Source organism: Echinops telfairi, unplaced genomic scaffold (genome assembly GCF_000313985.2).
Source record: "Echinops telfairi isolate 266 unplaced genomic scaffold, ASM31398v2 ScPeMD7_7468;HRSCAF=8506_0, whole genome shotgun sequence".
Lineage (NCBI taxonomy): Eukaryota > Metazoa > Chordata > Mammalia > Afrosoricida > Tenrecidae > Echinops > Echinops telfairi.
The window spans coordinates 22,742,386-22,769,074 of record NW_022111369.1 but is presented as its reverse complement, the minus strand read 5'-3'; the positions used below and the strand labels follow the sequence as shown (position 1 = coordinate 22,769,074).

The following is a 26,689-nucleotide window of genomic DNA, read 5'->3' as shown; positions in this document are numbered from 1 at the left end:
GTATGGCTTATATTGCACAAATTCTTAGAAATCCTGCTACAACTTATTTTATGGATATGTCTTATTTTTGGGGAAGCACGGTAACAACAGCAATAATAGGCAAGCTTATAAGGCTTATCTGATTTAAGGAACAGTAGAAGGAAGAGTGTGGGTGGTGCTGAGAACATAAGAAAGAGTGAGTCTAGTAGATGTTAGGAGAGACAGATTGGGAAGCAGATCAAGTAGTGCTTTGTGGATTGTTTTAAGAGGTTTATATACAAGAGCAATTGAACATTGAGAAACCATCCCACCCCTGTCCAGATCAAGTCCATAAGTCTGATATTAGCCCATATGTCCGACACCAATCTATAAAGCCCTCTTCAGACTCATGAAACACATGCAATGACGCAAAATGCCGGAAGATCACATGCCGGTGGGTGGGAAGTCTTGTGGATCCAGTGGCATTGTAAGCATCTTGGTAATGGCAAGGATCTCCATGGGGCTTCTACAGCTCAGGGCACTAGCAGGGCACTAGCATAGCTCCATGTGTCAGCTCAGCTGGAATGTCTCACAGGCAGTCTACCTCTCGACCTCCTCCAGCGAGCTATTTCTCTCTTTAACGCCTCCAAATGAGGTCATCAGACTGCGACTGATTGATAGGCTAAACCCCACCACTTCACTTTTAAGTCACTCTCAAATTGACAACAGATTATGTAACTACCACAAAAATATTGACATATTTCACTTGGATACCCATAGAAATCTTAAGACCATCACATCTAAGACAAATCTATCTTTCATTCTCATCTTCCCATCCCAATGTTGTTCTCTCTTTCAATATCTTTCTTCACTTATGGTAGAGACTCAGCCACCACCCAACTTCTCTTGAACTCCTTGCAGGGGACCACTCAAAATGGAAATAAAGCACTGCAAACATCCTTTAATAATCAGAATGTGGAATGTATGAAATGTGAATCTAGGGAAATAGGAATTCATCAAAAATTAAATGGAACACATCAAGATTGATATCTCAGGCATTATTGAAATGAACTGATATTGGACACTTTGAGTCAGCATATCTCAAGCTGAATAAATGGAAGAAAAATTCAGGCATCAATTTAATTTGAAGGATTCTGTGGACAAAATATTGAATGTTGCAGGAAACATCAAAAAAAGATGGAAGGAATATAGTCACTGTGCCAATAATAGTTGTTTCAACCATATCAAGATGTAGCTATATTTAATGTTCTCTGTCTTAGATCTTTGGGTTCCAATATGGACTGCAATGGTTACGCAGAACTCACAGACAAAATTCATAATTTATTATGCTAACAAGTTACAATGCTAGTGAGAATGCTCAGGATAGTTGCTTATCAGCATGTGTTACAAAGTTCTTTCAGGTCTACTAATAAGTGCCCACTCTATTAATAAATGCCCAAAGGCGCATACCATTCCTCTGGAAGCCTCAACCCAAAGGAATTCAGCTCAAGTTCCATGAGTCAGCAAAGCCAGCTCCCTGATTGAGTTCTCAGAGACACACCATTCCACAAACCAGCTTCCTGCACAAAAACATTCAGCCTTACTTGCTCTGTTGGCTGAGAAGTTCACCACCTTGTTTCATGCTCCAGTTCCTTGTTGTTTCTGGTACTCTTCTGATGATAACAGCTGCCTTTTGAATTGCAGAAGTTCACTGCACAGGGAATCAATCTCTGATAAAGAGCATGTGTTCGACTGTTGGCTATTGTTGGTCATGTGATTCCTCCTCCTGTTTCTCAAAGGCTCATTTTATACACAGCAGGATGGCATTGCAAGGAATCAATTACCCAGAGGTGAATCCTATCACTGTCTTCTGCCATCTTCTTACCAGACCCATGCAAGAAAAGGTGGTTCGGTGAAAGACCTACCTTAAATAACCCATTGCCCCTGCACGAGCATATGATCGATAAATACCTGATGCTATTGAAGGAAGCTGCACAGACTACCAATTGAAACGTGTCAACAAGCTGATGAAACACTGGAAGCATTCCCTACTCTATGCCAACCAACCGAAGGAGATCCTTATTTGTGTCTGAAATGTCATCAATTAATATGACCCTTGTAATCATAATACCTTTTGTGATGTTTTATAAATTATAACCTCTGCACTTTGGGTTATAATCCCATTTTGGAGGATTGTCTCTGTTATGCTAACCGTGAGGATTACGGTGGCTTAAGTCTCTGCAATAGTAGCGTGTGGGAGCCCAGTCATCACCCTTTATTTCCTTGTGGGTATTTCGAGCAGAGAAAGCCTTGATGCCTAGGTGCTAAACATTGGGCTGTGATCCACAAGGTAACTATTGTGCCACCAGGACTCGCAGTAAAGATTGTTTTCCATAATATATTCACAAACTGAAATGGGAAAAAAGTTAAATCATTTTATTGGGGGCTCGGACACCTCTTTTCACAATCCATCCATATCCACTGTATCAAGCTTATTTGTACATTTGTTACCATCATCATTCTCAAAACATTTTCTTTCCACTTGAACCCTCCTCCACTTCCCTCCTTCCCTCCCTCATGAACGCTTGATAATTTATAAATTATTATTATTTTTTCATGCCTTACACTGACCAGTGTCTCCCTTCACCCACTTTTATGTTGTCCGTCTCCCTGGAAGAGGGTTAAAGGTGATTGGTTGTGATAGGCTCTCCCTTTCTTCCCCCACCTTCCCATTATTCTCCTAGTATCGCTATTCACAATATCAGTCCTGGGGGGTTTATCTTTTCTGGATTCCCTGAGTTTCCAGCTCTTATCTGTACCCGTGTACATGCTCTGGTCTAACCAGATTTGTTAGGTAGAATTGGGATCATGATATAGTTGGGAGAGGAAGCATTAAAGAATTAGAGGAAAGTTGTATGTTTCAACAGTGCTATACTGCACCCTGACTGGCTCATCTCTTCATTGTGACCCTTCAGTAAGGGGATGTCCAATTGTCTACAGATGGGCTTTGGGTCTCTACTTCACATTCCCCTGCATTCACAATTTGTTCTTTGATGCCTGATACCTGATCCCTTTGACACCTTATGATCACACAGGCTGGTGTGCTTCCTCCATGTGGACTTTGTTGCTTCTGAGCTAGATGACTGCTTGTTTATCTTCAAGTCTTTTAGACTCCAGGTGCTATATCTTTTTGATAGCCGGGCACCATAATCTTTCTTCACCACATTTGCTTATGCACCCACTTTGTCTTCAGCTATTGTGTCGGGAAGGTGAGAATCATGGAATGGCAGGCTATTAGAACAAAGTCTATTTGCGTTGAGTGAGTACGTAAGTAGAGGACCAATGTCCATCTGCTACCTTAATACTAACCCTGTAAATATATGTACATAGATATAATTCCCTATCATCATATATAAATATATTTACATATGTACATGCCTGTATTTTGACCTCTATAAATACCCTTTGTCTAGTTCTTTTCTCTATTTCCTTTTACTTTCCTCTTGTCCCACTATCATGTTCAGCCTTCATTTGGGTTTCAGTAATTCCTCTTGGTTACATTGCCCTGGATCAAGCCTTACCAGGCCTCCTATGACCTCCTCCTCATCAATTTCAGATCACTTGTTGTTCCCTTGTCCCTTGGTTTGTTAACACCCACTTCCTTCCCCCGCCTCCCCCCATCCCATGTTCCCCCGGAACCATCTGTCTTTTTGTTTTCTCTCCCGGATTGTTTATCCTGCCTATCTTATTTAGATAGACATGTAGAGAAAATAATAAGCACAAAAACAAGACAGAGCAAAACAAAGCAACAAAATAACAACAAAAAAGACAAGCTTATAAATAGTTCAGGGTCGGGTTGTTGACCGTTAGGAGTGTTCTCCAGACAAGTCTGATGGGGTACCATGCCTTGGCCCCACAGTCTATATTTGGTATTCCCTGGGGACTTCATTGCTTTTCTCTCCTTGCTGTCCTAGTGTGGTGGGATCAGATCAGATACAATTACTGCTCTTTGTCTCCAGTGTTGTCCCTCATAGCACTATGGGTCAGTGAGGAACGTCGTATCTCATAGGGGGGCTGGCCCTATGAGCCTTTCTGTGCATTGGCTGCTCTGAGCAGGAATATTGTCCTTGGGGCTTGGTAGACCAGGATGTGTTCCACTCTCTCTTCCTCTCCCTTCATTTTCTCCTGTGTGTTCTGATCAGACTTGTCCCTCTCCCAGAGCTGTAGCTTCAGTGCTGTCCTTTGAAGTAAATTCTTACGGGGGTGAGGGAGCTATCCACATATGTGGATTTGAGCCAGCCCCTCAGATCTCTTCTATTAGTTCCCTGCTTCATGCTGGTATGTTGCATTCACGTTCTGGAGCACCGGGTTGAAGCCTGGTCCCTCTCTCCCTGTGGAGATATAAACAATGCCCTCCTCTTGGGTGGATTAGTGCCCTGTTCCCATGCTACCCATGTCTTTTTTTCTTTTCCCTTCCTTTTTACTTGGCATGTATCCCTGGATTTGGTTTGGCCCCTGCCAGACTACCTGGACCTCGCCCCAGGAATCAATGTATATAGTAGCTTTTTCCCTGTACCCCTTTTGCATTTTTAAGCTTACCTCAGTGGACTCATGTACTTGTCCTTTTTTGCTTGGCTTACTTCGCCCATGCGGTGATGTGCTTCATACGTTCATCACTGCTTTTTAGGGATGCGTAGTACTCCATTGTATGTATGTACCACAGTTTTTTAATCCATTCGTCAGTTGATAGAAATTTGGGTTGCTTTCAATTCCTTGCAATTGTGAACTGTGCTGCGATGAACATTGGAGCACAGATGTCTGGCTGTGGTTTGTTTCTTGCCTCTTCTGGGTATATGCCCAGTAGGGGGGTTGCTGGGTCATATGGAAGCTTGATTTCCATCTGTTTTAGATATTGCCAAATTGAAATGGGAAATCGTATTCTACTTATTGAAACGTGCATTGGTACTGTATTCTTACTTTAATCATTACTTATAAAAAGATCTGACCTATAGCATATCATAATATGCATGTATGCTATTATGCAGTTGCAAAACATATAAGGGGGTTTCAAAAAGTGTATGAGGATATTCCATGATCTTTTTGAAGTCCCTTTGTGTTGTATATATAAAACATATTTAGAAAATATACTTACAAATATATTCTCATTTGAGAATTGTGCAATAACAGTCATAATGATAATTTGAAATACATGGAGTCTATGAAAATAGAGAACTTGAATTATGATTTAATTAATGGATATAAAATGTATTTGAGGAACTGTAATGGAGATATATGTCCAGTGATAAACCTGTGGAATTTTCAGCTGGACAGTATGACATGGACACTTTGAATGGATTATGGATGTGGTTAATTTTGGGGGGATTTAGATTCTGTTAAGTACTTTCAAAATAGTTGATGCAATAGTTGTATTTTAAAATATACATAGGAAATTGTTTCAAGAAAGTTTGTGAGAAAATGCTACTGCATCTGAATTGCATTTTTCCCATGAACTTCTTGAAGCCCCAACACATTTACAGCATGCTGAGAAGTAAATTCTATAGAAATACACATTTTACTAAAGGTGGAAAAATTATAGATGTCACCTTGCGGTAGAGCCTGCATGACTACATAGTCTTTCAGCATTTTGCTAAGAATCTGTGAACAAAACTAATAGATAGCCGCTGGCCTCCACAGGAGCCCTGGTGTGGTAGTGGGATACAAATCCCAGGGCAGCTCTTTGAAGCCGCAGCCACCTTGTGAGAGGAAGATGAGACTTTCTTCTCTCGTGAAGAATTACAGTCTCCAAACCCCACAGGGCCATTTCTACCCTGTCCTGTAGGGTCACTGTGAGTCGGGATCCACAGGATGGTAGCGAGTGAACTGAGCTGTCTGTCATTTGCCTAGGATACCAAACCCTTTTATCACCTGACTCCTAGTTTTCTGTAGTTTCATTGTATATTTAGTTGTATTTGCTGCATCATACCTAGTTCCAGCAAGACAAAACTACCTGACGGTCCATGTACTAGTATGTGTGATGCTCTTTCTGCCTTTTACCTTTTTTGGTGTGCTTCCCGTTCCCCTTGTTTGACTTCTAGGCTTTCTTTACGATTCAGATAGAAGAATTCTTGTTACCCCCTTCATGTATTATTAGCTTGGAGGCTCACATTGCCTGCTCCCTCGCGCCCTCTTTCAGACCTATCATGATACTTATCAGATTACTTTGTAATTATCTCCTTCTTTTCCCTCAATTAGAGTGTGAGGTCTCTGAGATTTGGCAAAGTTTTAGCTATGCCTCTTCAATGCCCAGTTATATGCCTCTCCTGGAAATAAATTAATTAATTGGCTCAATATTGTTGAAGGAAGCCAGGAAAAGTGATTTTTGATGGTTAGAAGGTTGAGTTTTGTGCTTAACATTTTAAAAGTCTGAACTGTAAATGAACTGTAAAAGGCTAATTTTAGTATCTGCTCGGTTTTTTTCAGCTATACAATTTGCAATTACTGGTAAGGTTTTCACTTGAATATAGGGTTTGAAATGACCAATGGATAGAAGGAGCGCACAGTACTGTAAGAGATGAGACAAGTATTCCTGATTTTGACTTTGCTGCTAACTTGCTGTGTGGCCATGGGCAAGTTAACCAACCTTGGCATTGATTTTTCCCATCTGTGAAATGGATCAGTGATTAGATTACTTTTAACATGTCTGCCATCTTTGATGTAGCGACAAGTAGAAATTAATGAAGCAAACAACTGATTATCCTTGGCAAAATGAGTAAACATATATGGGATTGATTTCTAGTCTTTTATATTGTGAACCTTTGGTATAAATAGACACCGCTGGTTTTGTTTCATTTGCAAAGTGTCTGAAGTGCTATGTCACAGATTTTATTCTTAATGCAAAAATAATACTACGTAATTAAATCAAAATAATTCAAAACATCATGATTGATGAAAGAGGTGTGATCTGAAAATCTAGGGGAATGTGGAATAATAGTTTTCACTCTTCTCCCTTACAGATTATAGTTTAAGTTCTTTCACCAAATGTATAATTCAATCTGATTAAGGTCATACTTGCCAAGGCATTTCTCTCATCTTAGAAATGAATTTACTTCGATTGAAGCATTTCTTGGTAGCCAATTAATCATTAAAGCTCTTTTTTCAATAAGGGTCATTAATGTTGAAAATTACAGGCATGCTACTGTATATTTCTTTTCATCAAATGAAGTAATTAAATTGTCTGAGTGTCATTGAATGACATATTTGAGAATTTTTTAAAGGGTTTGAGATTATATTGTCTGTCAAGACAAAGGCAGTATTTCCTTTCTTGTTGGCCACTCTACACCCTCACACCCACCCTGACCCCCCTGCTTTTCTCCCTCCACCTGCTTGGAAAGCTGTATTTCTTCCGACTAACCTCATAATTGCCCTTTTGTGCCTGATTCGGGCCTCAGGAAAGGCCCATAGCATCTGTAAGGCTGGCAGCAAAATGGTATTTCCAGGCAGGCACAGGGGTGCTGGGTAGTAAGCCAATCCACAGCTTTGTCTGAGCAGCTGAGAACTTCACCGGGCATTACCGCGGTGTTCAGTAACACAGACCTGTGCCCGAGCAGGGAAGCCCTGAGCAAGTGTCAGGTCAATATTTATAGAGCAGTACGTGGCCGCCGCCGCACACAGAGAAACACCCACCTAAAGGGCAGGGGAAGAAAACGCAGTGGAGGGAACTTTAATGCCCTCTTCTCCCCCCTAAAAAAGGTGGTAGTGTTTTTTTGATTTTTCCATAAAACAAAACCAACAACCCTTTTTCACTGTCAGGTTGAAACTTCTGCTGAATCATAACCAGTTGGCGCTGAGCTATGACAAGAGAGGAAACCAAAAGTTAAAGGAGTAAGCCTGCCCTAAGTGAGCCAGGTAAGTAATGAGCCGGTTCAGCTCCTTTGTCCTCGCACCCCCAACTCCCAACTGACTGCTGGCTGCTGTGCGTGCACTTTAGAGCTGGGGGGAGCTGCCTGCTGCTGGGGAATGTGCCCGTTGGGAGTGTCCTTCAGTGCGGTGCTGAGAAGCTGGGGCAGTCACAGCACCCTTCAATCATGTGGGTGGTAGGAGGAGAGGTGGAACATTGATTACCTGTGCATCCTCTTAGGAAGTTTCTGCCCACTCCTTCTTTTAAACTCAGAGTATTCCAGTGGTTAAACTACTGTTTACTTTCATCTTGGTATTAAAACAGTCGTATCAGTAAGCATATCAGAGTGAGTTGCTTAGAAATGAAATATAAGGGTGGGATTGCAGATGACCATGTGAGGAGAAAGTAGACAGTAGCCAAAGGTGGAGACTTTCCATGTGGTTAACATGGGGCTTCTGAAGAGAAAACCCCTGTCCATTTGACAGGGCGCTAAAGCGGAGTAATCGCTGTCTGTGGGTATAGGGAGTGCCCGGAGGGACGAGAAGCTAAGAGCAGTCTTCTTAATCCAAGGTGCAGGGCACGGGGGCACTATAGAGACTGTCTGCTTGTCCAAGTGAGTTGCTAAATTGCTTCCTAACAAATTATGGCGTCCAGCTGAATACATAGAATTTCAAACTCTAGGTACACATTAAACAGTGTTTCCTTTTCATCAGACATGCTACAGCTCGGTAAGTTTCTCTGTGTGCTCGTACGCGCATCGGTTCTTGTTGTCTTGCGGGTCCTCAGTTAGCATGAAGAGTGATGGTTCTGCAGGGGGGACACCAAGAGATTGTTATATATGTAGTTTCTGATTTAGGACCTCCATGAAAATACTTGTGTGTGAGTGTCGTACACATACTTTGGAAAATAACTGTGCGTGTGTTGCTTCATTGACATAGGATATTTATTTACTAGGTAAAACTTAACTGTTGACTGTGTGAAAGCTCTTACATTTTCCATTGTAAAACTGTAGGCTTTACCATCAGAATTCAATTTATAAGTGAGGTTTTCGTTGGTGATTAATGTTCCTAAAGGTTTTCTGTACTACATTGCAACCTTAAAAAAAAGTAATCGTAAAGTTTCTGTGACACTTAAACTTACGTTGTACAACTTGAACACTAGAGATAAAGGGAAAGTTCCTAGTTGGACAGAGTTTTTGACATGCAAGGAACAACTCATTCAACAATGGGATGAGTCACACTTAAAACAGCAGGTGGAATGGGTCCTCATGGAAAGGAGATATTTTAAAATGAAGTCAGCAGTTGTATTGTATCATTTTGTTGAATATTGCCGAGGTAGTTTTTAAAATCTACCATATTGTGAAATATGTCACAAATAGAACACTATTACTATTTTAAGGTTATTCTAATTGAAATCTAAACATGAAATATTAAAAAATTCATGTGATTCTTGTTTTTATCCTCCGAACCGAACCTTTTGTTTTTACTTTCTCAAGTTCCCCCTACTACTTTAAGAGGAGGGGTTTGATATAGATGGTTGACAATAGTTAAGTTTGTTTTTAAAATGCAACCATTGTGGATCTGGGAAGAGCATCACCCAATTAAAGAATCAGACCAGGTAATTGACTCAATGAGTTTTTCTTGGATTTCTTCTTATTCTCATCAATAAAACTGTCCTGATAGTTGTTTATGTTACAGCTTGTAGCTTTTAAGTTCATAGATTACATCAGTGCTTACAGTGGCTCTTTGCGTCTTCCTCTGGACATTTTGTCTCCGAAATACCAGGTGGAAGTTTGGGGCAATACACAAGGGACATATAAAAAGAGTTTGATAAAAAGAAACTATAGGAATTTGCCCACCAGTCATGCTAGAAGTAAGATAACTATGATATCAGTTGATAAAGTCATAAATGAAAATGTATTTTGCTTGAAGGCTGGTTAAAAATCTTCCCAGTGTTACTTCTGATATTATTTTCAAACCTGATGCTAGTAATCATATTTTTAAGAAACATGCTATATGCAGGCTTTAAAAAATGAAGATGGGATATTTTACATTACGTTATGTTACGTGTTACATATCTGTGTTTAGTGTGCAGTGTTAATGTTAACCTTGCCACGGGGTTCTTATTACGTCAGCCTTATCTAAACCAGTGTTTCTCAAAGTGGACAATACCTGCACTTTATCCTAGATTACGGGTTATAGAACAAAAGCTTTCCATTGGGGAGCACTAATTTTTTGTTTTGTTTTGTTTTGTTTTCAAAGCTATGTATTTAATTTTTTTCACAAAACAACCTTATCACCTTCAAAGTACTCTCCATTACACTCAATACATTTGTCAGCTCTGTGATTCCATCTCCCCCCCCTCCCCCCATGTACCAGTGACTGGGCTATGGAGGCTGCTAAAAAGGAACAGCCCCCATGCATACATCACAGCCTTGCTCTGGCCCATTGCCATCGACTGGAAAGCTGTACTTGAACAACAACCCCCAGCAACCACAGGGCATGTAATTTTTTTTTAAGGAATCAGTAGGTCAAGTACATTTGGGAACCGATGGCAGAGGACTTGCAAAGCTTGATAATGTAGCATTTTCTGTTGCTTCTTTTCTTTTTTCTTTTCCACAGATGGTAAGCTGGTAGTGGCCAGGCTTTTAAAAAGTATTTTCTTTTAGTCCCCCAAGACTAGAATATAACAGGGGCTCAAAAATGTGAACTAAACTAAAAATTATAATATTTAATTAAATTCATATTCTGCTTCATATAATACCTCTTGTGCTTAATATATTTTTAAGCCTTGACTAACTGGATGGAAGGAAAATTCAAGTAGATAGTAAATACTTTCTAGGACAACGGCAATGCTTTAAACAATTTTAAATTTTGTTATTTTTTGACATTAACCAGAGTAAAGTGTCTGTGTGTCTGTATGCATTTATCTAGAAAAAGAAATCTTTGTTCAATGCATACAAATTTGAATAATGAAAGATATTTAGCTGCCAGATGTTGGTTCACTTTGATTAAACTTTTCAGAAGGAGCTAGTTGCTTCTCCCACGTAGATGAAAGTCAACTTTACTTCACTGACATTGAGTTGACGAGCTGCCCCGTGGGTTTCTGAGACTCTGACTGTTTGCAGAAGTGGAAAGCTTCATCTTTTGCCTGTGGGTCAGCTGGTGATTTCAAGCTGCTGACCTTGCATTTAGCAGCCCAGTGTGTAATCCACGATGCCACATGTTAAATTAATTGACATCCTGGCCAACTGAAAACAATATTTACCCATTACCAGTTGCCATCTAGTTGATTCTGACTCATGAAGACCCTTTGTGTGTGGTTTTAGAGCTGTATACCAGTTTTCAGTGATGGAGTTGTTTGGAAGTATTGCCATACCTTTCTTCTGAGGACCCTGTGAGTTGATAGGAATCTCTGATCTTTCTTTTTTTGTTTTTATTAAATACTTTTAGTGGGGGCTCTTGGATCTCTTATTGCAATTCATACATTCCTCCAATGTGTCAAGCACATTTGTACACATGCCGCCATCATCATTTTCAAAACATTCTCTTCCCACTTGAGCCCCTGATATCAGCTTCCCATTTCTTCTCCCTCCTTCATCCGCCCACCCTCCCTCATGAGCCCTTGATAAGTTACAGATTATTTTTCCATATCTTACCTCGTCCTCTGTCACCCCTCGCCAACTTTTGCATTATTCGTCCCCCTGGGAGGAGGTTCTAGATTGATCCTTGTGATCGATTCCTCCTTTCTCCCTCCACCTTCCCCTAATCCTCCTGGTATCTCTGCTCTCCTTCTTGGCCTGAGGGCTTTATCTATCCTGGATTCGCTGTGTTTGGGGCTCTTCTCTGTAGCACTGTGCATGTTCTGGTCTAATCCAATTTGTAAGGTAGAATTGAGGTCATGATAGTAGGGAGAAGGAAGCTCCAAAAAACTAGAGGAAAGTTGTGTGTTTCATCGGTGCTGTACTGCTCCTGACTGGCTCATCTCTTCCCTGTGACCCCTCTGTGAGGGGATGTCCAATTGTCTACAGATGGGCATTGGGTATCCATGCCCCTTCTCCCTCCCCTCTCCTACCCCCCCCCCAATTCACCTTGGGTATGGTTTTATTCTGGGTCTTAGATGCCCAATACCTGATCCCATTGACACCTCACGATCACACAGGCTGGTATGCTTCTTCCATGTGGGCTTTGTTGCTTCTGAGCTAGATGGCTGCTTTTTTATCTTCAAGCCTTTAAGACCCCCAGATGCTGTATCTTTTGATAGTCGGACACCATCAGCTTTTTTCACCACATTTGCTTATGCACCCATTTTGTCTTCAGCGATCATGTTGCAAAGGTGAGCATCACAGAAAGCCTGATTGTTGGAACAAAGTGTTCTTGTGTTAAGGGAGTACTTTAATTGAAGCCCAATATCTATCTGCAACCTTAATTCTTAACCTTTAGATATGAGTACATAGTTCAAGTCCTATCTTATTGTATATATATATATATATATATATATTTACATATGTACATGCCTGTATTTAGGTCTCTATAAATGTCCTTTGCTTCCTGGTTCTTTCCTTTATTTCCTTTTTGCTTCCCGCTTGTTGCACCATCATGTTCTCCCTTCATTCAGGTTTAGTAATTCCTCGGTGCTACATTGCCCTTGATTGAGCCCCACTAGGCATCCTATGACCTTACTTCCAGTGATTTTAGTTCACTTGTTCCCTTGTCCCTGGATTGGTCCCCTCCCTGCTTCTTTCTCCCATCTTTCTTCTCCGGTATCAACCCCAGAACCATTGGTCCCGTTCTTTTCATTTCCGAATTGTTCATCCCACCTATCTTATCTAGATAAACATGCAGATACATTAATAAGTGCAAAAACCAGGTAAAGCCAAAGAAAATAACAAAGGAAGTCAAAACCAACAAAACAATAACAACAGCAGAAAGAAAGAACAAAATAACAATAACAAAAAGAAAGCCACTTCCAAAAATGAAAAAGCCTAAATAGGTCTTTTTGTTGACCTTTACAAGTGTTTTCCAGTCGAGTCTGATAGGGTGCCACACTCTGTCTCCCAGTTCTCTTTATGGTATTCCCCAGGGGTTTCATCACTCTCCTCCCCCTGCTGCCCTGCTGCATGTCCTCAATGCCTTGCCCCAGTGTGATGGGGCCAGACCGTGCACTATTCCCACACTGTGTCTCCAGTGCTGTCCCCTGCTGCATCATGGCTCAGTGAGGGATTCCATGTCCCCGTGATTGGGCCAGCCCTACTGTCCTCCCCGTGGGTTGTCTGCTCAGAGCAGGAACATCGTCCTTGGCACTTCGTGGGCCTCCATGTCCTCTCGTCCCTCTCCATCTGGTAACATTAGAATGTCACAACTATTTGCATACTCAGGAATCCTGACCACAGTGCTACACCTTGAGACCCAGTGAGGTTTTTCAAGGAATAGGTCTGTCCTCTGCAGAATTACAGAGTGGAGTTGTTCTTAAATGTTATTGACAAAGATGTGCCCTGACTTTTATTTATCATTACAGAGAGTTAGAAACTTCAGAAAATCATGACTTCACATTTCTCCAACCTGAAGGGTCATATTCTGTTTTAGATGGAAGAATTTGCCTCTCAAAATAGAAATGTTGAAAGAAAAGGAAGTCAAATTTTTTTTTTTAAAGTTAAGAAATAGCAGCTGTTTCTTTCAGCTCTGCTACTCATAATTAAGATTTATTTTGTCCTTACTTGTGTTTTATTTACCTATTATACGTGAAAGTACTTACTTTGTACTTCAGTATTTAGTATGCTAGAAAAAATATAATGCGCATTGTGGAGTAATTTACAAGTCTAACATTCGGGTTATTTTCTCTTTCTTATACTACAGTTTTCACTTTTTAAGCCTATGATCCTCTCCCAGACATCAAATATGACTTTTTTCTTGTCTTTTATTTAACTTTACATTGTAGCTTTCTTAGAAATGAAAACAGGATTGGTGTTTTCATAGGGAAATTTGGTAATGCTTTAATTTGCTTGGGATGGGCCAGAATTTATTTTCAGATAGCTTTTGTTTGCTTAAATGTAGGGAAAGTGCCTGTACCAAAGTTTTGTAAACATATATTGTGTAAGTATCATTGGTGTATAAAATATTATAATGAGCCAATATCTAAAACTGTGAGTAGGGAGGAACTATGCAAAACTATTATGTCTTTTGGTTATAGGCCAGAAATGCACCTACTTCCCATCATAGATGAAAGATATCCCTGCTTGCCTTAATAATAAAGGATTATAGAAATAAAAAATGGCAATATCACCAACAAAAAGAGGTTAAAGAACTTTGGGATTGAAGTGGGGTATGAAAGTTTTTACCAGAACTATAGCATTTTATTTTTAGTCTTGTTAGCAGCTTAGCTTGTTACCACAGTTTTCCTAAAGGAGTGGATGGCACAGGCTGCGTGTAATCTGAGAAGAATAAATGAATTATGGAAGTAGAACCTTAAAGCTCTCCTACTTCAGTGTTCGTTGATAGACGGGCATATGCACTACAAAGAGGTGCAGTAACTTGCCACTGTCCTCTTGTAAAAAGTGCAGGGGTAGTTAAGTTGGGCCCCACGCACAGTGACCTGTGCACTACAGAAGGAAACACTGCCCAGTTCTGCACCATCCTCACCCTTGTTCCGCGTTACGTGTGGGCCCATTGTACCTCCCTCCTGCAGAGGCCTCCTTTCTGCCACCGACCCTCTGCTTCACCACACATGAGGTCCTTTTCTGGGGTTTGTTTCCTCGTAATAACATGTCCAAAGACATGAGATGGTCTCATCATCTTAACTTCTTCTTTTTTAAAAATCATTTTATTGGTTGCTCGTACAACTCTTATCACCATCCATCCATCCATCCATTGTATCAAACACATTTGTACATTCATTGCCCTCATCATTCTCAATCATTTCCTTTCTACTTGAGTCCTTGGTATCAGCTCCTCATTTTTCCCCTCCCTCCCTCACGAACCCTTGATAGTTTATAAATTATTATTCTGTCATGTCTTACGCTGTCCGATGTCTCCCTTCACCCACTTTTCTGTTGTCCGTCCCTCAGGGAGGGCGTTATATATAGAGCACTCTGATTGGTTCCCCCTTCTCCTTCCCTTCCTGGTAGCGCTGCTCTCATTATTGGTCCTGAGGGGTCTGTCTGTCCTGGATTCCCTGTGTTTCCAGCTCTTATCTGTATCAGTGTACATCCTCTGGTCTAGCCGGATTTGTAAAGTAGAATTTGGATCATGGTAGTGTGGGGAGGAAACATTAAAGAACTAGAAGAAAGCTGTATGTTTCAACAGTGCTATACTGCACCTTGACTGACTCGTCTCCTCCCCATTTTGCCGGGAGGGAGTGGCTGTCCACGTAGTTGGGATTGGGGCTAGCCCCTCAGACCTCTCTATTGGTTCCCTGCTTCATGCTGGTACATTGCAGTTATGTCTTGAAGCACTGGTTCCCCTTTCCCTGTGGAGATATAAACAATACCCTTCCTTTGGGTGGCTGAGTGCCCTGTGCCCCCACTACCCATGTCTTTTTTCGCCCCCCTTTTTAGTTGGCTACCATATGTATCGTTGGATTTGGTCTGGTCCCTGCCATACTACCTGGTCCTCACCCCAGGAATGTTTGTGTACAGTAGCTTTTTCCCTAAGCCCCTTTTTGCATTTTTAAGTCTATTCCAGTGGACTTATGTAGTACTTGTCCTTTTGTGCTTGGCTTACTTCTCTTATCATAATTTCCTCTAGTTCTTCCCATGGGGCAATGTGCTTCATGCATTCATCACTGCTTTTTAGGGATGCATAGTACTCCATTGTGTGTATGTACCACAGTTTTTTTAATCCATTCGTCAGTTGATGGAAATTTGGGTTATTTCCAACTCCTTGCAAATGTGAACTGTTCCGCGATGAACATTGGAGCACAGATGTCTGGCTGTGGTTTGTTTCTTTCTTCTTCTGGGTATATGCCCAGTCGGTGGACTGCTGGGTCATATGGTAGCTCGATTTCCATCTGTTTTAGATATTGCCAGATTGATTTCCATAGTAGCTGTACATATCTACAGGTCCACCAGCAGTGGATGAGAGTTCCTATCTCACCACAGCTCCTCCCAACACTTGTAGCTTTCTGATATTTTTAATTGGGCTATCTTTGAGGGTGTTAGGTGGTATCTCATTGTTGTTTTAATTTGCATTTCTCTTATGGCTAATGATTGGGAACATTGTCCAACTTTGACATGCTTTTTTAAAAATCATTTTATTAGGGGCTCATACAATTCTTATCACAATCCATACATACATCAATTGTGTAAAGCACATTAGTGCATTCATTGCCCTCATCATTTTCAAAACATTTGCTCTCCACTTAAGCCTCTGGCATCAGCTCCTCATTTTTCCCCTCCCTCCCCACTGCCCCCTCCCTCATGAACTCTTGATAATTTATAAATTATTATGTTGCCATATCTTGCCCTGTCCGACATCTCCCTCCACCCAGTTTTCTGTTGTCCGTCCCCCAGGGAGGAGGTCACATATAGATCCTTGTAATCTCCCCCTTTCCAACCCACTCTCCCTCTACCCTCCCAGTATCACCACTCACACCACTGGTCCTGAAGGGATCATCCGCCCTGGATTCCCTTTGTTTCCAGTTCCTATCTGTACCAGTGTACATCCTCTGGTTTAGCCGACTTGCAAGTAGAATTCGTGTCATGAGAGTGGTGGGGGGAGGCTGACATGCTTTTGAGACAACTGAAAGTACTTGGACTTGCCTCAAGTGCACTTTGGTCCTCAAAGTGCTGTTCTTGCTCTTCAACATTTAAAAAGGTCTCGGACAGCAGATTCACCCAACATAGTGACTCCTGCTTCCAAGAGCATTGCTGGTGGATGCAAGCAAGATAAGATCCTGACAACTTGAAATCTTTCTCATGATGCTCTGATTACTCCAGTCGTCAGGGGTCTGCTTTCCTTTTTTCATATTGAAGCACTGCCTAACATTTGAATGAAAAATAACAATAAGTATAAACCTAATGATAAGGTCAATATTTGTTTACTGAGGCTTTTCCTATCCTGATTATAATTTCTCTTACTTTTATTTTGTACCTTGCATTAACATTTCACTGATCATTATTTTTGTATTTTGTGTTATATTACTATCATTCGTACTGTTTCATAATTCATGGAAGTTAATGTTATTCGTTACTCTCCTTAACTGAGATGGAGTGTTTACTCCTTCTCCCCACCTTAGCTATATTTAAAATACAGGCAATTCCCAGATTATGGTCTTTTGAGTGACCTCAAACTCATGGTTATGAGCAAAGTCGTTAAAGTCTGTTACAGTAAACACTTGAGGTACATGCAATGGCTCATAATAACGAACATGCCAATTTGTAGCACACTTCAACACATTATTATTCCTGTACAAGTATTAATATATTTAAAAGCTTTGATGCATCTTGAAATGTTTCTTTTGTGTTTGTTTATGCATAGAAAGGTATGCTAAAAGTTTGCTGTACACTAAGAGAAATATTTGACAGATATGATATGGGAAGAGTACCTATAGGTAATGTTACATAGGAAGAGGACCTTTTATTCCAACCTCCATACATAGTTGACCTAAAGGCCCACTGAGGACATGGCCTGGGGCCACATCTGACCTCCTCTAAGGAGGCCAGGGGGAAGGAGGTTCCAGCAAGGAGGGTTCCAGTGAAGCAGAAATCAAACCAGCCTTCAACTGCCACCCTTCTTGACCCAATTTTGGTATCAAGTGCCCCTTCTCCCCCACCCTTCTCTGGTAGGCTTTATCATTCCATCAACTGCAAGGGCTACCTAGAACTCCAGGACCAGACTCGCCATTATAGGAGTTTATTGGGGAAGTTAACTGGTCAGGATCAAAAAAACATTCAGACTACAGTCCCCTTTGCTCATGGCAGCACCCTTTCTTAGCCATTGGCAGGCGTGTCTCTCGTTTCTCAGCCTCTCAGAATGTAAATAATGAAGGGGCAGAGAGAACTGAACCAAACTTTGTCAGAATAAAGTCCTTTTCCCTTAGTCCTGGCTCCAAAGACATTTGGGCCTCCGGATTTATTCCATTCCTATGAAATTGGAGTACCCCAAGCATTTAAGGATGGAAGGATTTTTAAGCAAACAGCGAACTGACATTCTCAGTCTGAGCCTGTGCGTCTTCATCTTCTCATTTCTCCTGCGACGTTTCAAAAGGAGTGCGCTTCTCCACCCAATTAAAGAAAAGGGTCTGATTAATCCTTAGTCAACATTTTTCATTGCAGTGATACTTTTTCTAATTTATGACATTACTTATTGTTTTATATACTTTCCTGAAAAAAAGGTGTATGGTTTTTCAATCCTTGCTCTTATATCATAGATGAAAGTGATATTTAACTGTTATTAATTACTTGTGAACGTAAAACTAGTGAATTATTAATTAGAGCTTTTGTTTATATGTACTCTTTTCATTATTAAAGCTAATCTGTATTCTCTTTCTCTTCTGTGAAATCCAGAATCCTCTTTTCTGTGCAGCAATAGGAAAGCTAGTTTTCTAGGTTTTATGATTTGATTTATATAACTGTTAATGTTATGATTCATAAGGAATTTATAAGTCAAGTACTTTATCACTCCTTATTGAATCTTTCTTCCCCACTCTTTTTGTGAAGTCATTTTTATCTTGTTTTCCTGTTGGGCAAATTTAATATCATCCATATCTCAATGTATAAAACAAACAAAACCCCCGTCAATTCTATTTCCGCTTATAGTGACCCTGTGGGACAGGGCTGTTTCCTAGGATTTTTGAGACAATCACGCTATGTGGAAGCAGACTGCCTCATCTTTTTCCCAGAAGCCACTTAGTGGGTTTGAACCATTGATCTTTTGTTAGCAGACCAATACTTAACCCACTCAGCCACCAGGGCTCCTTTATAATTGATAGTGTATTTAACATTTTATTACTGTGGAATAAAAGTTTGTTTTTTGCTAAAAGAAGTTTCGATATGGGAACATGTTAGAGCATTGTCGCTGATTTTAACTTGACCTGCCCCTTAAAATCACTGTAGGCGAGAGGTTGTCTCTAATTAATGATTAGACAAGACCTAATCGGAACCTACCTTTAACTCCTAGAGACTGGTCCCTGATTGATAATTGGAGGAGTTGAGCACTGAGAATGCCAGAATCTCAAAATAGACTAAAGAAGTCTATATTTAAATAATTATATACTTGGAAACTGTGAAAAATATTTGTACGTTTCCTCAGATTTTAGGACCCCCATTGGTTTTTATCATTGTCTTCCAGTCCAGGCCAAATTGTCATTCAGTTCTTGCTCCTACACTAAACACCCAGCACTGATCTGCTTATGATCTTAGCAAGAGAACTGGCCAGGGTCTGGCCAGGACTACAGCTGGGAGTGACGATTGCTTCTGTGGGCTCCATTTCTGTCATTCCAAGGTTCGTTCAGGGAAGAAACGAATTGCTTCTGGGTGGAGGGGGATCTCTATTTCTGTAAGTGAGTAACTGGCAGCCTTGATGGCCGTCTCGTTTTAAACGACTTGCTTAGGAGACTCATGCCTGTTGCAGTGGCTTCAGGTTCTGACATTTGAAGCTGGAAAGAAAGTTCTCCATATATTTGAGTGTCATTAGAACTGAAAGCATCTATGTTAATCATTTACTTGTCTTGAGGTTAGGCTAGTAGGCTATAAGTGGACATATCTCATAAATATAGTGTTAGTCTGGGTAGACTAGAGAAACAAATTCATAGTGACACTTATGTGTATAAGAAATAACTTTATATATAAGAACAATTTAATATTGAGAAAACATCCCAGCCCAGTCCAGATCAAATCCCTAAGTCCGATATTAACCCATATGTCCAATACCAATTTATAAATTCCTCTTCAGACTCATGCAATACATGCAATGATGCCGAATGCAGGAGGATCACAGGCCAGTGGGTGGAAAGTCTTGTGGATCCAGTGGAAGCATCTCAGCACGGGCAGGTGTCTCCACATGACTCCTTCAGCTCTAGGGCTCTAGTGTAGCTTCATGTGTCTTGTATGCAGGATTGTCTCGCAGGGAGTGAGTGAGTGTCCTATCTCTAGTGAGCTTTGTATCTCCTTAGCGCCTCTAAATGAGGTCATCAAGCGGTGGCCTGTTTGACAGGCTAAACACCACCCGTTCACTCTTAAGTCTCAAATTGACAAGATTATGTAGCTACCACGTATGGTACTATTTTTCTAAATGTGTGAAGGAAGACGTTTGTTGAAGATTAAAAAGACAAATTATTTGTGATCTTAGTGTTTGGTTATGATTTTAGTCACTGAAATATATATTTTTTATACTGTGTAACTTGAGGTAAATAATTTTGCCTACAGATAGGTAATATAGGATTTCTTTTCTTTCTTTCTTCTTTTTTAGGTCACTATACCCATTATTGGTACATTGGTAAAAATCAAACTACAATTTCTTGGGGGTTTCATTTCATATCCCTGCCCTGGAATATGTGAAAACAATGATGCCTTGTATGTTACTATGCGGGTTGGTCTTGTATTAGGGCCTGGAAATGCAGGCATCAGTGCCTGTACTGATTATCAAGCTTGGAAATGCTAACGTTTGCTTTACTTTGCGAATGTGGCTATAGTAGGAGTGTCATGATTTGGGTGGCTTTACCTCTGTTTTCTCCCAGTGAAGAAGCCTGCAAGGCCAGGTCAGAGTGTCAGGCTCCAGATGAAGGACTTTTCTTTTTGTCCGCTCAGGAGAAAAAATCGAGCTGCTTCTTCCTCTTCTGCTTCTTGGCTCTTTGGAGACCTTTGTGTGGCTGGGCATCTACTCTACCCCATTGTTTGCCCCACTCTGCTTTTGTAACCTGCTCACGTTATATCTTGTAAGAGATTGGCTTAAGACACCACCCTAATTTGATCTCATTACCATAATGAACACAACCCCATTCTCAAAGGGGATAATAACGTCACACATAAGCTTTGAATTTATAATATATATTTGGAGGGGGGGAAACAGTTGGATTGACAACAAAGTTTATTCATATTATACCTCTATTTTTCTATCATACTCTTTCCCTCCAGCTTTAATATAAAGACCATTATAACTGTAGTTCGAACATATTTGATATGTGATATCATATTTATTAATCCCTCTGGTAGCATTTTGTTTGTTCCTCTATGTAAAACTCACCAACTGTCTTGTCTTTTTCCCTTCATCTGTGTATCCTTCATAGCTTCATCTGCAAATGACTGTGTACTCCCAATAGCAGTTTAGCTTATAACCTTGACATTCATTCTGTGTTTATTGTCAGAGGCCTGTTGGCAAATCTCAGTTGACATAATAAGTGAAAGAAAGCACGGTGACCTGGGACAGTGTGTTCTACAGGGATTTAAGGTTCTGTGGATGGTTAGATTTTCTTTGGGTGGGGGGAGGTGTTATTTCTTTTAAATGAATTGACATAAATAAAATAAATGAATTAACATACATATAGTCTTTTGAGTTACTTAAAAATTGCTGTGTGTAATTTTTATTGGTAGAACTAGACCAGTCATTTAGAGTAACACCCCCACCCATCCCGCCCTGCTATTGGACTCCACGGTGGGTTGGTACAGGTTCCAAAGCACAGAGTGAGTTTAAGATATGTTGCTGAAACCATGTGTTCTTAACTTGAAGAGCTGGTTTTGTGGTCAATTTGAAGCTTCTCGCTCGTAGAAAGGAAATGTGATATTTATGCTGACATGATTTCAATTTCATAATGGCCCACACACCAGATGATTTGCACAGAAGAAGAGATTCAATTTTTCATTTTGGTTAGATTTTAATTAAATACTTTCCATGCTGTACATATGTTTCTTTTTATTACCTTTATATTGCCAGTGATATTAAGGGATGCTCTTTGAGACATAAAGCCTACCTCAGATGGAGTGCTGGTTTACCCACACCCTAAGCTATGCAATACATGCACACTACCAGTTGTGTACAGCATTCTCATTCCATCCCCATACTCGAGACAAGGCTGCTCATGTTTCCGTCTTGAGTCCTTCAGCAAGCTTGCTGACTCAGGGCCACAGACCCAGGCCGGGGCTCAGGCATGCTCTGTAATCTCGTCTCTTCTTCTTTCCCTTCCTCCTTTCTCTATTCCCTTCCCTCCTTGTTGGCATTGGTTTTTTCTTTCTTTCCTTGCTCATATGTTGTTAGTCCATTGCATCTCGAGCAATGATTTATCAATAGGAGCTGCCCCATTTTTCTCTTTTGAAACGCCAGTCATTATCTTTTGTCTTGCATCTATTGCCCAGTAATATCAGAAAAGTCTGTTTAGTTTGAAGAAACACTTTCTCCTTTTAGTGAAAACATTAAGTGTCTGGAAGTAAAAGGAAGTTGTGTCCCAAAATGTGAAAGTACCTTCATTATCTCTTCACAGTTTCCTCTAAAGTCATCTTTACTGCTTTACTTTAAAATTAAGGGTACTTTGAATAACATTTACATCAGGGCTTGCAGTACTTCTTCTGGCTATTATTGTCTCTATTTTAGAAGGAGGAGAAAGTGTGTTTTGAGGGAGTTTAAATAACCATGCACCTTGGAGATCATGCTGCCTGGAACGTAGATGGTAGGATTGGAACCCAGTTCTTATCGCTGTTTAAAATTAGGTGATTTCACTGCTGCATTCCTATGCCTCTCTAACCGTCGGAGAGTGCAGAGTGGTGCACAGGGCTTCCCCGTACAGCCGGGGGGCAGAACTCCCTCCCTGCCCAGAAGACAGAGCTCGGTTGATAGTCAAAAGCAGGAAAGGAAAGACTCTGGCTTTGAGCACATTGCTCTAATTTCATGACCCATTTCCTTCAATTTTATAAGTAGCAAAGGGATCAGATAAATATTTATGGAATATATCATCATTCATATAAAGCTATGCCTTTTACCCTTTGGAATGGAGTGTTTTGAGGACAGGCGAAATTTTAAGCCGAAATGCATTTACTTTTTTAAAAGCTAATCGTGGAGAAAATCTGCATAGCACTTTTGGCTGTCTTTGGTCACTTTCTAGAAATAGTCATTACGCGAGATTGGTTCTCCGTTCCCTTTGTGTCAGCATGCTGGCTGTTGTCTTTCATTTGGCTGACTGAGCCTCCCCCTTACTTTCTGGTTTTGCTATAGGGCCAGTGCTTCCCGGTAAGTCTCATTTAGGTTATTTAAAGGAGCACAGACCTCTGGGGCTGAGCGGGTTGGGGAGAGGGGGAGAATAGTATTTACTCTTCGGACCAGTTGGTGGTTTGGGGGAAAGGTGAGAGTGGTTTGAGTTCTAAGTTTGAAGAACAGTAGTCTTAGGGTTGTCTCTAGTTTCTATTGGTTCAATAAGTCTACCTTTTTTAGGAATCGGAGCTTTATTGTACATCTCCCACTCACTCTCCCCCCACCCCCTTTAAATTGAGATCATCACTTGTGCCCTTAATCAGAATGATCAGTAGTGGTAGTTAGGTATCAGCTAGCTCTTTAGTTCTCCCGGTAGGTTAGAGCAGTGCTTCTCAACATTCCTAATGCCGTGACCCTTTCATATAGTTCCTCTTGACTCCCAACCACAACATTATTTTCATTGCTACTCCATGGCTGTAATTGTGCAACTGTTATGAATCGTCATGTAAATATCTGATATGCAGGATACATTTTCATTGTTATAAATTGAAGATAATTAAAGCATAGTGATTAATCACAAAACAGTATGCCGTTATATATTGTGAAATATTTATTTCTAATGATAAATAAATGACATTTCGTCTTGAAGCATGGCGTCACATGGGTAACAGTGTTCACGCTGGGTGCTCCTATGTGGGCGTAGCCGCATGCGGGCGGACACGCCAGGAGATGGATAGAGGACCGGTGTCTCGGTTCCGTGGTCTTGGGTGACCCCTGTGAAAGGGTCATTCGACCCCCAAAGGGTCGCGACGCACAGGTTGAGAACTGCTAGGTTAGAGGCAATGGTCCGGGTTGACTATTTTTCCTGTAAACTAGTTAGCTTGGTTGAGTCTGTGAACATAGCAACGGGAGCCACAGCTGACCTATGGCTGTACAAGTGTACGAGCAGAAATAGAATTCTTCACAAGCCCACAACATGAGGCAAAAGTTGGACATGCCTCCACCCTCCCTCCTTCCTTATACATCAGGACATTGTCCGTTCCTCCCACAGCACTCTGCTTTGCTTTGGGGTCTGTAATCAGTTGAAATGGCTACACAGCGTCACAGACAATACTCACAATTAAGAAGGTTTAGGAGGGAAGTAAAATAGGATCTGAAAACACTAAGGGTATAGTCACTGGTCCATACCCTACCTCCTCAGCCTGTAGCCAAGTCTTCTCTAGGTGTCAGCCTCTTAGCCATATGGCCCCGTGGCGTCTGTCCCCGTGGGCCCAGAACCCAGCCTGCTGCTCTGCGTCTCAGTCTCATGCTCCTCAAACTGCTGCTCTCTTCTGCCTCCTGCTCTCCCTTCCTGGACTCTGCTCCACATTCCCATGCCACGGATTCCTGCTTGGCTCTCCTCTTGGCGACTGTCACTTGAGACAGAGCTTTTGGATGGGCTCTCTTTCTTTGATGGTTCTGGGCTTCTTCCCGGCTCCTGCTTCTGAGACGGCTCATCCTCCTAGTCAGGGGAGTGGCAGCTAAAACCGACCACGTCCCCTTTCCTAATGTTTCACACACCTGGTTTGCAGGGTCCCACCCAACCGTCTGATGAGTTATACACACATGGAGAGCAGAACCATAGTAAGGAATTTCATTTCACCACGGTCTTTGGTCTTTCTCTTTTGTTCCAGGTGCATAGAAACCAAGCTTTAATAGTTTTATATTTTAATAGTTTTCGTAGTTTAAGAGTTAGATCCTACTCAACCACTAGAGTGCAAAACATTATCTTTATGAGCTATTATGCCACTTGACCAAGTTGAATGCACCCCCACCCCAACCATGGACTGTGGTCCACTATTCAAGATCACCAGCCTCTCCTGAGAAGGTCAGTGCTTTCTACTCCATTGAACAGCTGCAGCCTCGGAAGCTCACAGGGGCAGTTCTGTCTTGTCCTGTAGGGTCACTGTAAGTCGATATCAACTCCAAGGAAGTGAGTTTGATTTGGGGGAGGCTATATACTTGGAATTGGGATTGCTGGATCATAGTGTATTTTTACTTAGCATTTTGAGGAGGCATCATTCTACTTGCTATAGTCAGCGAACCAGTTTGCAATCCAGCCAACAATAGAGCAGGGTTTCAATATCACTCCCACAGCACCAGCATTTGTTTGTTTTGTTTTTTTTGTAAATAATTGCCAAAGAAAGGTGACCCAATATACTGTGGAAAGCAATGAAAATTATCACCAATATCACATGCAAGAGAATATTTGCTGAAGATAATTGTCAATCAGCCACATCAGTATATCACTAAGGATCTAGGAATTCAAGTCTGATGCAGACGATGACAAGGAACAAGCGCTATCATTGCTGATGTCACATGAAAGCAGAGAGTACCAGAAAACTGTTTAGTTGTGTTTCATTGACTTTTAAAAGGCATTTGTCATTGTGTACATCATAACAATTTATGGATTAAAGTGTGGTCAATTGGAATTCTGCAACACTTAATTGTGCTTGTAGTGGAACCTGTACATAGTCCGAGGGACAGTTTTGTGGGTTTTTTTAAGAGAATAAAAGATACTGAATGATTTAAAATTTAAAAAGGTGTGTATCAAAGTTGTATCCTTTCGCCTTACTCATTCAGTCTGTATGCTGAGCAAATAATTGAAGAAACTGGATTGCATGAAGAAGAACATATGCATAAGGGTTGAAGGAAGATTCATTAAAACAATTCATTAATATTCTGATGATAAAATCCTGTTACTTGCTGGAAGCCAAGAGAACTTGAAGCACTTACCGATGAAGATAAAAATCTGTAGCCTTCAGTATGGATTACACCTCAACATAAAGAAAACAAATCCTCAAGACTGGATCAGTAAGCAACATTATGATAAATGAAGAAAAGATCAAAGTTATTAAGGATTTAGTTTACTTGAATCCACACTCTGGCTCGAATTCCTATCAGCTTGGATTCAAAGCTCACCCAGATTCAGTGGGAACACATTAGCATTGTCTTGTGATGTCTGGCACGCCTTTAAACTTAAAGTTCACAGTATATAATTACACATGAAGAGAGAGAGTTAAATAAAATAGAGAGGATTGGGGCAAAGAAAACTGACACAATAAATAACTTCATTCAAATGTGCATGTCTTTTTATGTCATTTATATAATTATACATTGCCACACCATTATCGTTTTATCACATACTGTATGAGACAGATACTCACTAGTTTGTTTAAACTAGCCTGTATCCCCTATAAATTTTTTATTGACACACAGACCCAGCTCATTAAAGTCTAGGAAAATATTACTGTTACACTCTGTAGTGATTCTGGCTTTTTATGTGATGATCCAGCAGTTCTCAAACAAGATTCCCATTTAAATCCACAAGCACAGTACAGGAGTTCTGTCAAAATCAGATTGTTTTCTCATTTTCCAGAAACAACTCAATTACATTGTTCAGATTTATCCAATATTCAATAACACTCCTAGAACTAGTCTCTTAAATGGCTTGGACCGGATACTCACTCCTCCCTGCCATCGAGTTTATTTGATTCCAACTCATAACCCCCCTGTGGGATGGACCAGAACTGTCCCTGTGGTTTTTGCGGCTGTGAAGCTTTGCAGGAGCAGCAGAAAGCCTTATGTTTCTTCTCTGCAGGGGCTGGTGGGTTCAAACTGCTGACCTTCTGGTTAGCGGCCCAACGTGGACCCGACTATGCCACAAGAGCTCCTTAAGTGT

At 40.9% G+C, this 26,689-nt stretch overlaps 1 protein-coding gene and 1 non-coding gene across 4 annotated transcripts in view; one reads left to right on the top strand and one right to left on the bottom strand.

Annotated features, from left to right (window-relative positions):
- BMPR1B (bone morphogenetic protein receptor type 1B) overlaps positions 1-26,689 on the top strand; it is a 331,709-nt gene that overhangs the window by 131,430 nt on the left and 173,590 nt on the right. For all 3 annotated transcript variants that reach the window (XM_045284268.1, XM_004703270.2, XM_045284266.1), the window contains exon 3: positions 7,768-7,863. The gene's annotated coding sequence lies outside the window, so the exon portion shown is untranslated. The remainder of the gene's footprint in view (positions 1-7,767; positions 7,864-26,689) is intronic.
- LOC115873427 lies at positions 10,223-10,356 on the bottom strand. Its single transcript, XR_004048424.1, has one exon. It is a non-coding gene; the product is annotated as a small nucleolar RNA SNORA84 (small nucleolar RNA).